Here is a 14,406-nt window from a genome sequence, read left to right as displayed (position 1 = left end):
CCTCTCCCTCCCTAACTCTCCTCCCTCACACATAATCTCCTCATCCCTCCATATCCGCTTCGCCCGCTCCTCCCCTATCCCTCTCCCTCTCCTCCACCACTACTTCATCAATGTCCTCTCCCCTCCCTTTCACACTCTCCCCTTCATTCCTCCCTTCTTCACTGCACTCTCCTCTTTTCATCCACTCTCTCCCTCACTCACTCTCCCTCTACATCACTCTCCTCCCTCCACTCTCACTCTCCCCTCTCATCCTCATCTTCCCTCGCCTTCCATCCAGGCGGCGTATAATTTGGCGCCGTCAAGAAGGGGATCAAACGCATATCTGTCAGCCCTCGGTCGACCCCCTCTATCTAGCCAAACATCTCACCAATGAGAGACCAGGCCCTCTATCTAGCCAACTATTCCACCATAGAGGAGCAGGCCCTCTATCTAGCCAACATATTCCACCATGAGCACCAGACCCTCTTCTAGCCCACACATATTCCCCGCGATGAGAGTCAGGCCCCTCTATCTAGCCCAACCTGAGAGACAAGCCCCTCTATCTACGCCCAACTATTGCCACCATGAGAGACAGGCCCTCTATCTAGCCAACTATTCCACCATGAGGACCAGGCCCTCTATCTAGCCCACTATCTCCACCATGAGTCCAGACCCTCTCTATCTAGCCAACCTATTCCACCGATGAGAGACAGGCCCTCTATCTAGCCAACTATTCCACCATGAGAGACAGGCCCTCCTATCTTCTTTGGGATGAGTTTGTTCTCATTTTTATCTTATTTAAACCATTCAACCACAAAGCAACATACTTGTATTTCTGGGGCACACTCTTTTAACACCCCATGGACACATTGCTATAAATAATCTTGCCTGCCATGGTTTTCTTCACAGACAGATAGTGTTACAGCAAGTGCTATGAGGTAGATGCTGCTAGGTAGGTTTCTTTGCAATTTGTCACAGAGAAAGCACTGGCTGGAATGCATATAGAGAAATTACAGGGGAAATTACTCTGTTTTAGAGAAAGTGTCTGTAGGGCAGGCATCGTGGTGACTCAGTAAGGAACCCAGACAGCCGCTGAGCCCCCTGGTAGTGAGCTGAGTCTTCAGGACCTGGTCGTGTAGTCATCAGGCTGTTCTGGAGTCTGTTGTTGTTAATATTAGGAGTAGCAGTCATCACAGTTGCAGCCCAGATCCCATCAAATTATTCACAAAGAGTCTCAGAGTAGGAGTGTTGATCTAGGATCAGTTTTGCCGTAATGAATAAGATTGCATGGACATGGGTTCCTGATCCTACTCTTAGATGCCGTGTGAATATGTGCCTTGATACTGTGAGGTGATCTGAGAGCTCCTCTAACAGGCAGCTAACTACTAACTACTAACTACTAACCCATTGATACTGTGAGGGGATCTGAGAGCCCCTCTAACAGGCAGCTAACTACTAACCCATTGATACTGTGAGGGGATCTGAGAGCCCCTCTAACAGGCAGCTAACTACTAACTACTAACCCATTGATACTGTGAGGGGATCTGAGAGCCCCTCTAACAGGCAGCTAACTACTAACTACTAACCCATTGATACTGTTTGGATGTTCTCATCTCTGTTACCCTGATATGACTAGATATGTTCTGTATGGTGAGGAATCATTGTCATGCTGTTTTCATAGGAAAAGGTGTATGGCAATGTGTGAATCAAATGAATATGATGTGTTCTCAAAACACAAGGTGTAGTTAGCCTGGTCCTGGATCTGTTTGTGCTGTCTTGCCAACTGGGACCAGGCTACAGTGTTGACCCTGCTGTCACGTGTACTCCCTCTCTCCAGCGCTCAACGTTGCTGGTCTACTAATCACCGGCCCCGGCAACCGTCATTACACACACCTGGTTCCCATCATTACACACACCTGGTTCCCGTCATTACACACACCTGGTTCCCATCATTACACACACCTGGTTCCCATCATTACACACACCTGGTTCCCATCATTACACACACCTGGTTCCAATCATTAACACAACCGGTTCGCATCATTAACACACTCCCTCCTCCCCCATTACAACACTGGTTCCCATATTACACACACCTGTATTCATCATTACAACACCTGGTCCCCATCATTACACACACCTAGACTTTCACATTACAACACCTGGTCCCATCATTACACCACCTAGACTTCATCATTACACACACTTGGATGTCATAATTACATACACATGGTCCCCATCATTACACACACCTGGACTTCATCATTACACACACCTGGATGTCATCATTGCACACACTTGGTCCCCATCGTTACACACACCTAGACTTCATTACACACACCTGCATGTCATCATTACGCACACCTTGGTCCCCATCATTACACACACCTAGACTTCATCATTACACACACCTGGATGTCATCAATTACACACACCTGGTCCCATCATTACACACACCTAGACTTCATCATTAACACACACCTGGAATGTATCATTACACACACCTGGTCCCCATCATTACACACACCTGGATGTCATCATTACACACACCTGGATGTCATCATTACACACACCTGGTCCCCATCGTTACACACACCTGGTCCCCATTATTATTCACACCTGGACTTCATCATCACCTTGATTACTTTCCCTTTATTTAGCCCTCAGTAGCCTCAGTCATCAGGCAGTATTGGTTTGTTTTCATGTTCAGTACGCGGTTCCAGTTTTTTTTCTCCCATTTGCCTTGCATCTTTGTTATTTAACTCTCCTTCTGCACCTGCTTCCTGACTCCCTGTGTATACATGATACCTGCAGAAAGCTTTTCCACCTTTCTGGACTTGTGTTAAATGATGTGTTACCTTGTCAGGTAAAGTTGTATTGGTTTGTTTCATAAGACTTTGATTTCCATAGATGTTTTGTTTGTCAGCGACGTGATGTAATATCTTAAATTGTTTAAGAAAGGCCAACAATGATGATAATATGTGACTGACCACCTTGATTCAGTCTTAGGTAGCAAAATGTGCAGTTTTTTTTTACATTGGATAAAAGTAGAGACTCAGATAGAAAATGCACTGCAGTTGAGGAACAATGGGAAAGTAATTCTGCTTTGAAAGTTGATAAACTTTTGAGAAAACCTACTTGAGAGCTTTGCTTTGTCTACACCCGTTTAGCATTGTTCACACCCTCTTAAGCCTTAGTCCCACCCATCTCTTTAAGGATTCACATGTGAGGCCATGTGGTAAACAAATGCTATATCACATAAAATCGATGTTTATTTGTCATATGCACAGGATACAGAAGGTGTAAACGGTACAGTTATAGTACTGGCATAGTAGCAATATCAAAAACAAAGTGTCCAGATAAAAATATTTTATAAATATTTGATTGTTATTTGATTACGGTTACCCGACACACTTGTCTACAATGATGGGTCATGTGAAGGAAATGCTATAACCACCCCCCAGCCACATCWAGCTAAGTGGACGAGTCACTATTGTCTAGACATCTACACATGTTCATGAAATGCAATAGATGTCCGTAAACACCCCCCAGACACACCTGGCGAATTTGATGGGTCATGTAATAATCCGGCCGAAGTGGAGTCTTTTGTTTAGACGTCTAGCTAGCTAAACAATGAACTGGCATGACCCCAACTCAACCTACTACCAATCTGCAGGTAGCTAAATCTAACCAACTAGGTTCAATGTTAACTAGCTAATATCAGGCTATAACATGCAATGCAAATGGTTTTCTGATTCTAATAATATTACTACACAGATCATACATGTAATGTTAGCTAGCAAGCCAGCAACCCAACGTTTGCTAGCTAACTAACAGTATGCTTGAATTTGCAATAAAATTACTTTCTGACAAAATTAGAAACTTATATCTGGAAAATGTAGCTAGACTCTTACCCGTATACATGGATGAAGGTGTCACGGCAGACTGGAACCATTTAACTCAGCTTTGTTTGTAGCTAAATCATGTTTGGCCAGCTTCGTGTCAAGTCACTCCGGTTCACACTAACCATGGCGTGTGCAAAAAGTAGCAAATCACTTTTTTTCTACTGATCTGTYGATAGCGCCTGCAAAATTCAGGGCATCAATGTTATTGAGAAAAGTAGCAATGCTTTTGTAGTTCTCAGTGGCTAACTTTCAAATGTTAAAACGGCGTGGTAGAAAGGACTGTCAACACATACTGAGCAGCTCACGTTACAGACAGAAGCATGCTACATGGCAGACCAATCAGAACTCATCTCCCGGCATGTCCAGCCCATACATTATCTTAGCCAATCATGGCYAGTGGGAAGGTTCCTGTGTTTCTCCATGACTAAACCAACTAGGCTTGTAATTTAATTATTTTTATTTCTATTTATGGATGGAACACAAGTTTGTTATTAAAACTTCTTCGGGATCGGTGTCCCTTCCACGAGACGGTTGAGCTAACGTAGGCTAATGCGATTAGCATGAAGTTGTAAGTAACAAGAAAATTTCCAAGGACATAGACATATCTGATATGGGCAGAAAGCTTAAATTATTGTTAATCTAACTGCACTGTCCAGTTTACAGTAGCTATTACAATGAAATAATACCATGCTATTGTTTGAGGAGAGTGCATAAAGTTATTAATAAATATATTAGGCACATTTGGGCAGTCTTGATACAACATTTTTAACAGAAATGCACTGGTTTATTGGATCAGTCTAAAACTTTGCACATACACTGCTGCCATCTAGTGGACAAAATCTAAATTGCACCTGGGCTGGAATAATACATTATGGCCTTTCTCTTGCATTTCAAAGCTGATGGTACAAATAAAATACAACGGTTGGTTTCTTCTTTGTATTATCTTTTACCAGATCTATTCTGTTATATTCTCCTACATTCCTTTCACATTTCCACAAAGTTCAAAGTGTTTCCTTTCAAATGGTTCCAAGAATATGCATATCCTTGCTTCAGGGCCTGAGTTACAGGCAGTTAGATTTGGGTATGTCATTTTAGGCGAATATTGAAAAAAAGGGTGTATCCTTAAGGCACATGAAAGTTCACATGTTCCAGAAGGCATTTCTGCTATAAAAAAATAAAGCATTTTGATTAGTGACGTGTAGTACGCCTAGTTTCCTGAAGCGAGTCACAACTCATGTAGACACACACATATACACAACTAACACTAACCCTAACACACACAACACTAACCCTAACACTAAACCCTCTAGAAATAACCTTTTTCCTTATGGCGACTAACATAATGTCCCCAGTTGGTTAAATGTTAGGTTACTATTAAGTATAGATACACACACACACACACACACACACACACACACACCCTTGCAGCACTAACACTGTAACATTGTGTGGCAGGAGCCAGAGCAGATACATACACCCAGCCACAGCCCAGCACTAAATGGCCTCATAGTTCTCCATAATGGAGACAATGGAGGCATATGTTCACATCGGATTATCACACTCCAACAGCATAGAGGATATGACAGGGGAAAGGGAGGGAGGGGACAAAATGAAGGGGCTGAGATAGAGACGTGGTCCTCAGGCCCCTCCAGGTCTGCGTCCAAAACAGCACCCTATTCCCTATAAAGTGGACTATTTTTGACTAGAGCCCCGTGGACCCTGATCAAAAGTACTGCAAGGTAGGGAGTAGGCTGCCATTGGAGACGCAGCCCAGGAGTTGCTGCTGCGCCCCAGTTCTGTCGGCGGGAGATTCCACAAGGATGAATCATTGGGCTCCAGCGTTACGAGCTCTCCTTGGCAGATGGTGGAGCCCAGAACATCACCCTATTTATGAACCAGACCAAACCCCCTTTAGACCAGCGATTGAAACCAGGTCGAAAACACCAGGTCTGCATCTCAAATGGAACCCCCTTGTCCCTTCAGAAAGTATCCAGACACTTTGACTTTTTCCACATTTTGTTACATTTTGTTAATTTTATAAAGGAAATATCACATAAGTATTCAGACCTTTTACTTAGTACTTTGTTGAAGCACCTTTGGCAGTGATTACACCCTCAAGTCTTCTTGGATATGAAGCTACAAGCTTGGCACACCTGTATTTGGGGAGTTTCTCCCATTCTTCTCTGCAGATCCTCTCAAGCTCTGTCAGGTTGGATGGTGAGCGTTGCTGCACAGATATTTTCAGGTCTCTCCAGAAATGTTCGATTGGAGCCCCTCAAGGACATTCAGAGACTTGTCCCGAAGCCACTGCTGCGTTGTCTTGGCTGTGTGCTTAGGGTCGTTGTCCTGCTGAAAGGTGAACCTTTCCCCCAGCATGRAGTTCTGAGCGCTCTGGAGCAGGTTTTCATCAAGGATCTCTCTGTACTTTGCTCTGTTCATCTTTGCCTCGATCCTGACTAGTCTCCCAGTCCATGCCGCTGAAAAACATCCCTACAGCATGATGCTGTCACCACCATAATTGCAAAAGGGTTTTTTAATGATCAATTTGCCTTTTTAAAATGATAAACTTGGATTAGCTAACACAGCGTGCCATTGGAACACAGGAGTGGTTGTTGCTGATAATTGGCCTCTTTACACCTATGCAGAAATTCCATAAAAAAATCTGCCGTTTCCAGCTACAATAGTCATTTACAATTAGCTTTTTTTTTCAAAAACAAGGGCATTTCTAAGTGACTTCAAACTTTTGAATGGTAGTGTGTATATGTGTGTGTGATATATATATATATATACAGTTGAAGTCGGAAGTTTACATACACCTTAGTCAAATACATTTAAACTCAGTTTTTCACACTTCCTGACATTTAATCCAATACAATTTCCCTGTCTTAGGTCAATTAGGATCACTACTTTATTTTAAGAATGTGAAATGTCAGAATAATAGTAGAGAAAATGATTTATTTCAGCTTTTATTTCTTTCATCACATTCCCAGTGGGTCAGAAGTTCACATACACTCAATAAATATTTGGTAGCATTGCCTTTAAATTGTTTAACTTGGGTCAAACGTTTCGGGTAGCCTTCCACAAGCTTCCCACAATAAGTTGGGTGAATTTTGACCCATTCCTCCTGACAGAGCTGGTGTAACTGAGTCAGGTTTTTAGGCCTCCTTGCTCGCACACACTTTTTCAGTTCTGCCCACAGATTTTCTATGGGATTGAGGTCAGGGCTTTGTGATGGCCACTCCAATACCTTGACTTTGTGTAACCTTAAGCCATTTTGCCACAACTTTGGAAGTATGCTTGGGGTCATTGTCCATTTGAAGACCCATTTGCGACCAAGCTTTAACTTCCTGACGATGTCTTGATGTTGCTTCAATATATCCACATCATTTTCTTTCTTCATGATGCCATCCATTTTGTGAAGTGCACCAGTCCATCCTGCAGCAAGCACCCCACAATATGATGCTTGCCAACCCGTGCTTCACAGTTGGGATGGTGTTCTCGGCTTGCAAGCCTCCCCCTTTTTCCTCCAAACACAACGATGGTCATTATGGCCAAACAGTTATATTTTTGTTCATCAGACATTTCTCAAAAAGTACAATCTTTGTCCCCATGTGCAGTTGCAAACCTCTGTCTGGCTTTTATGGGGTTTTGAGCAGTGGCTTCTTCCTTGCTGAGCGGCCTTTCAGGTTTTGTCGATATAAGACTTTTACTGTGGATATAGATAAGTTTGTACCTGTTTCCTCCAGCATCTTCACAAGGTCAGAACGCGTCTCCTTCCTGACGGTATGACGGCTTCGTGTCCCATGGTGTTATACTTGCGACTATGTTGTATTTGTACAGATGAACGTGTACCTTCAGGCATTGGAAATTGCTCCCAAGGATAACCAGACTTGTGGAGGTCACAACTTTTTTCTGAGGTCTTGGCTAATTTCTTTGATTTTCACATGATGTCAAGCAAAGAGGCACTGATTTCAAGGTAGGCCTTGAAAACATCCACAGGGTACACTCCAATTGACTCAAATTGATTCAAGTAGCCCTATCAGAAGCTTCTAAAGCCATGACATCATTTTCTGGAATTTTACCAAGCTGTTTATACGCACAGTCAACTTAGTGTATGTAAACTTCTGACCCACTGTATTGTGATACATTGAATTATAAGTGAAATAATCTGTCTGTAAACAATTGTTGAACAATTATTCGTGTCACGCACAAAGTAGATGTCCTTACCGACTTGCCAAAACTATAGTTTGTTAACAAGGAATTTTGGAGTGTTGAAAAACGAGTTTTAATGACTCCAACCTAAGTGTATGTAAACTTCCGACCTCAACTGTAAAATATATATATATATACAATATATATATATTTTTGGGGGAGTGGGGTGGGGACATAAAACACTGAAATTGTCACGTTCTGACCTTAGTTCCTTTTTTATGTCTTTATTTTAGTTTGGTCAGGGCGTGAGTTGGGGCGGGCATTCTATGTTGTTTTTCTATGTTTTGTTCTGTGGGTTATATTTCTAGGTGTTTGGCCTGGTGTGGTTCCCAATCAGAGGCAGCTGTTTATCGTTGTCTCTGATTGGGAGCCATATTTAGGTAKCCTGTTTTYCATTGTGTGTTGTGGGTGATTGTTTTCTGTTTAGTGTATGTTCACCTGGYAGAACTGTTTCATTTTYGTTTTTCCTCGTTGTTGTTTTGTGTAGTGTTCAGTTTTAATTAAATATGACGAACACTTACCACGCTGCATTTTGGTCCTCCTCTCCTTACACCAATGAGAATTGTTACAGAAATACGCTAGCAAATCAGCTCGGAGGGATTTAAATTTTGGAATTCTGTTACAAGATATTCCCACTGATAATAGAGAGATATACAGTATGTGATCATATTCAAATGTAAGKAAGTTTTGAAATGATTATGTTTTAGTCAAATATTATATCTGTTTGTGGTTCTTGCGTTCAATTTGCASTCTACWAATTATTTGTAATTATGTTCCGGCCCCCTGACCATCCACRCAAGAAAAAATRTGGGAAAAATATAGGGAATATGGAATAAGGTCACTGGTCAAAAGTAGTGGACGATATAGGGTGACTGGTCAAAAGTAGTACACTATATAGGGAATAGGGTGCCATTTCAGACCCAGCCTAGTCTATCTCATTGAGAAATCTGGACCCCCCCCCACTACACTGCAGTACCATAGCTCAGATGTAGAATGATAGACCTGGACTGCATCTGAAATGGCAGGCTATTCCCTCATCTTATTGTAGTTCTGTGGCCCAGCTATATTAGTCAAATCCCCCTGTCATAGCCCGGAGCTTAGTGTGAAGTTGAAACAGAATTCCCCTGGTGTAGGTTTACACCGGGCAGCTTCCTCTGGGCAGGTGGTCAATAAATATGTCCTTGCTCCTTAGATCAGTATCACATGTGATTCATCAAAACCTAGGGATTCTGGGAGGTCAGTGGGTTTGAGGGCCGCAGGGCCGTCTGTGTGTGGCTCTGGGAGGGGGACTGCTGGTGAACAAAGGGGTATGATGGGGTGAGGAATGGAGAAGTAGAGGGGGAGGAAGAGGGAGTAGAAGAGGTTTGAGTGACTTTGGGGACTGTGGTCACACCTGTTAGTGGCTTAGGATGGATGCCATGCAGCTTTGTGAAACTAAGCTACTAGAACTGGAAGGAAGCCTTGAGTTAAGCTTGAATACAGTACACCAGCACTGCATACAGGGTCAGATACAGTAACAACACACTCAAAATACAGTTACTTTCCTGCAACTTGATAGAGCAGCATCACCAATTCATACTGGGACAAATGCTAATACTGCCCTTTTTAAACTGATTCCCTCCTACCAGGATAACCCACAAATGGCTCCTTATTAACCAGCCCAGATATAGAGCAGTTTAATGGTGCGTCCATCCAGTTCAATAGACAGATAACGTCTTTCTGTGTATTTGACCATGTGCTGGTTCTCTGTGTTCACCAGAGAGAGAGCCAGTGTGGTGCAGAGGTCCAGCCAGGCTGGAGGATCCCCTGGGGCAGAGGGAGGCTGTGTTCTTAATGACACCCTAATCCTCCAGTACTTTTGACCAGTGAATAGGGTGCATGTAGGGAATAAGGTGCCATTTGGGACGCAAACAGAGGACTGTGTCCTTCAGAAGAATCATCTGTCAGCTGACTTTAGCAGCAGCCAAGCTCCTCTTTCCCCCCTGTCTTCACCCCTCTTTCCCCCTGTCTTTCCCCCTGTCTTTTCCCCTGTCTTTTCCCCTGTTCTTTTCCCCCTGTCTTTTCCCCTGTCCTTTTTCCCCTGTCGTTTTTCCCCTGTCTTTTCCCCCCTGTCTTTTCTTCCCCACTCTTTCTTCCTTCTTTCCCCTGTCGCCCCCCCATCTTTCCCGTCTCTTCCCTTTTCTTCCTCCTATCTCCCTCTTCCCGTGGCAACTGTCAGCTCAGGGATAGTGTGTAACAGAGAGCTTCAGTAAACAAGCATCGATGAGGGTACGCGTTCAGTCAGAACAACACAGCAGTCACAGTGGTCAGTACAACACAAGCGAACAGGTCGGATCAGTAAAAACAACACGTAACAGGTCGGTACCAGTACAAAACGACGTTACAGGGTTCGGATACAGAACAACACAAGCATAAACACTCACACACTTTTCTGCAATATGATAAAGTTGGTATCATCAATTCATACTGAGAAAAATGCAACTACTGCACTTACAAACCATTTTTACACAAATGGGTTTGTACAGAGGATTGATAGTCCTCCAGGATAGAGGATGGTAGTCCTCCAGATGAGATGTAGTCCGGAATAGAGGATGGTGGTTCTCCGGAGCGGATAGAGGATGGTAGGTCCTCCAGGATAGAGGATGGTGTCCTCCGGGATAGAGAGTGTCCTCCGGGATAGAGGATGGTGCCTCCGGGAGGATGTGTCCGGGATAGAGGATGGTGTCCTCCGGGATAGAGGATGGTGGTCCTCCGGATAGAGATGAGGTCCTCCAGGGATAGAGGATTGGTCCATCCGAGGATAGAGGAGGTAGTCTTCCAGGATAGAGGGATCGTAGTCCTCCAGGATAGAGGAGAGGCTGGTAGTTGTCAAGACGTTGCCCTCTGTTGGTACAGCGAGCACCATCCCCCTCTCTGTCTCCTACACTCAGGCTGCTGCGACCTCAGGTTGTAAATTCCTGGAGGAGATTATCTCCTCATAGCCACAGTATAGAGAGAGAGTGAGTTTTCAGAGAGAGAACAAAGGAATTTCTTCCACCTCACAGAATTGGAGGTCCGAACAGTATTTATGTTCTGGAGAACGTATAAAAGATCGGTGAAGAATCCAGCTAAGAACTGGTCCGTTTGGTACAATTTTGTGAAACTCATGAGAGACAATACGGCCACATTACCATAACGCTGTTTATACAATAGCCTCAGATATGAGGCTTACATCTAATTGTTATATAAGATGAATGAGTGAGGATGATACTGTTTGTGAAATWGWGTAATGTGATTTTGGACTGTTTAATGAAGGAAACTCCAATTCCCTTTGGGGTTTAACTAAATYAGAGGATCGCCCATGAGCACAGTTATGGTCGGGCGTCCTGGGACAGGCCCTTTTCTGCTCTTCCGAATAAAACCCCCACCCGGGTTWTCKATCACCAGACCAGCTTACCTCGATAACGAGAGGGCCAAGGTTTGAGAGGAGAACATAAACCTGAGTATAAACTAAGGTTTGAGTAGATGGCTGAATCTTTTAACCATMCCACGTGGTTRAACTCTTAGACTATCGATACCGACAGAATAAGAACAAGTCTTTGATATTAATTACTAGTCTGCAGGTAGGAATTCGGTATCATTGAACGCGAAGACCTACAACCGCCGAAACATCTATTCTATAACGACATGAATGAATGTCACTCTGAACTAACCATTCTAACCACGACAGAGAGAGGGCGTACAAACTCTCCAACAGAAACAAACTTTTCAACAGAGATCCCGACGACACACTGAGCGTAAATATATTGATTGATTGCAATTATTCCCGAATGAGTGAGCCTCCAGGATAAGAGGAGGATGGTAGTCCTCCAGGATAGATGAGAGGATGGTGGTCCTCCAGGATAGAAGGAGAGGATGGTAGTCCTCCAGGAGAGAGGAGAGGATGTAGTCCTCCAGGAGAGAGGAGAGGATGGTAGTCCTCCAGGATAAGAGAGAGGATGGTTGGTCCTCCAGATAGAGAGAGGATGGTGGTCCTCCAGGATAGAGGAGAGGATGGTAGTCCTCCAGGATAGAGAGCGGATGGTAGTCCTCCAGGATAGAGGAGAGGACTGGTAGTCCTCCAGGATAGAGGAGAGGCTGGTAGTCCTCCAGGATAGGAGGAGAGGATGGTAGTCCTCCCAGGATAGAGGAAGGCTGGTAGGTCTCTCAGGATAGAGGAGAGGCTGGTAGTCCTCCAGGATAGAGGAGAGGCTGGTAGTCCTCCAGGATAGAGAAGAGGATGGTGTCCTCCAGGATAGAGGAGAGATGGTGGTCCCCCAGGATAGAAGGAGAGGTGGTGGTCCTCCAGGATAGAGGAGATGGGATGGTAGTCCTCCAGGATAGATGAGAGGAATGGGGGTCCTCCAGGATAGAGGAGAGGATGGTAGTCCTCCAGGAGAGAGGAGAGGATGGTAGTCCTCCAGGAGAGAGGAGAGGATGGTAGTCCCTCCAGGATAGAGGAGAGGATTGGTGGTCCTCCAGGATAGAGGAGAGGATGGTGGTCTCCAGGATAGAGGAGAGGATGTAGTCCTCCAGGATAGATGAGAGGATGGTAGTTCGAGGAAGAGGCGGTAGGCCTCCAGGATAGAGGAGAGGCTGGTTTCCTCCAGGATAGAGGAGAGGAGTGGTAGTCCTCCAGGATAGAGGAGAGGCTGGTAGTCCTCCGGGATAGAGGAGAGGCTGGTAGTTCTCCAGGATAGAGGAGAGGATGGTAGTCCTCCAGGAGAGGAGGAGAGGATGGTAGTCCTTCAGGATAGAGGAAGAGGAATGGTAGTCCTCCAGAGAGAGAGGAGAGGATGGTAGTCCTCCAGGATAGAGGAGAGGATGGTGGTCCTCCAGGATAGAGGAGAGGATGGTAGTCCTCCAGGTAGATGAGAGGATGAGTCCTCCAGGATAGAGGAGAGGATGGTGTCCTCCAGGATAGAGGGAGAGGATTGGTGGTCCTCCAGGAGAGAGGAGAGGCTGGTAGTCCTCCAGGAGGAGAGAGGCTGGTATCCTCCAGGATGGAGGAGAGGGACAGTTCCTCCAGGATGGTAGTCCTCTGAGAGCAAGATATAGAGTTTATTAAAACAGAATAGTAAAACTGGTGGTTCGAGCCCTGAATGCTGATTGGCAGACAGCTGTGGGGTTCAAGACAGTATACCACGGTTTGACAACATATTTATTTTTATTTATTGTCCTAATTTCGTTGGTAACCATTTTATAATAGCAATAAGCACCTCGGGAGTTTGTGGTATATGGCCAATGTATCACTCCGCGTTGCATCGTGTCTAAGAACAGCCCTTAGCCGTGCTATATTGGCCATATACCACCACCACGAGGTGCCTATTGCTTAAGTAGATAAAGGTATAATTACCTTGTGATTACAAATGGAAAGACTCTCTTTGCTGTGTTGACTGTCCTTTACTGGCATACCAATCACAACATGCATATAGAGATGGAAAGGGTAGTATGTAACCTTGTTACAAATAGTAGTACTGTTTGCAATACGTTGACTTTGCAATGTCTACCCTGTATTTCTGATCAATTGATGTCATTTTAAATGGACACTTTAAAAATTGTATTTATTTCAAAACAAGGACATTTCAAGTGACCCCAAACTTTTGAACGGTAGTGTATGTTATTTAGCTTTATATCTAATAAGGGACTGTGGTGTACTCCTGCATGAAGCGTTTGTCATTGAATTATTAGTGCGTTAACAGGGTGTGTGTGTTGTGTGTGTGTTGTGTGTGTGTGTGTGTGATTTCAGTGTGAGGAACACCCCTCTCCCGGTGAAGGTTTGCTGCTCGGCCGTTCAGCTGCACATGCGGGGCAAGCCCAAGAGCGTAACCTGGAGACCAAGGCCGGCCAGGCCAACGCAGACTTCAGGAAGAGCCGCGACGGATTCATCCTCCTGATCCCATCCAACTGAGACAGTCACCACTAGCTCCCCCAGCCATCACAAATCTGGACCTGGAAGCCAGTTCCACTGCTGATTACATTCTTCCTCTCTAATATAGGCTGATTTAGACCTGGGACACCAGGTGGTGCAGTTTCATTATCAGGTAGAACAGAAAACCCAGCAGTTCCTCCAGACCTCCAGGCTCAGATTTGAATATCCCTGATTTATCCTCTGGACTGTATCAAAGGGCTACAGTAGAGGGAGAGTGAATCCTAACCCCATTTCTCCACCCATGCAGTACACATATCTTTCAAAAGATGGTACCCCTCTAATGTCTTGTGTCAGGCCAGAGATTGGTCACCCCTCTACTGTCTGTGGTTCAGGCCAGAGATGGTCACCCCTCTTAATGTC

The 14,406-nt window shown here is 44.6% G+C and overlaps 1 pseudogene; it reads left to right on the top strand.

The window, feature by feature from the left end:
- The window catches only part of LOC111956037 (unconventional myosin-Ig-like), an 89,742-nt pseudogene extending 75,637 nt beyond the window's left edge, over positions 1–14,105 (top strand).
- The last annotated feature ends 301 nt before the right edge of the window (positions 14,106–14,406 follow it).

Source organism: Salvelinus sp. IW2-2015, linkage group LG31 (assembly GCF_002910315.2).
Source record: "Salvelinus sp. IW2-2015 linkage group LG31, ASM291031v2, whole genome shotgun sequence".
In the NCBI taxonomy this organism is placed as follows: Eukaryota; Metazoa; Chordata; class Actinopteri; order Salmoniformes; family Salmonidae; genus Salvelinus; species Salvelinus sp. IW2-2015.
This window is presented reverse-complemented; position numbering and strand designations above follow the sequence as displayed.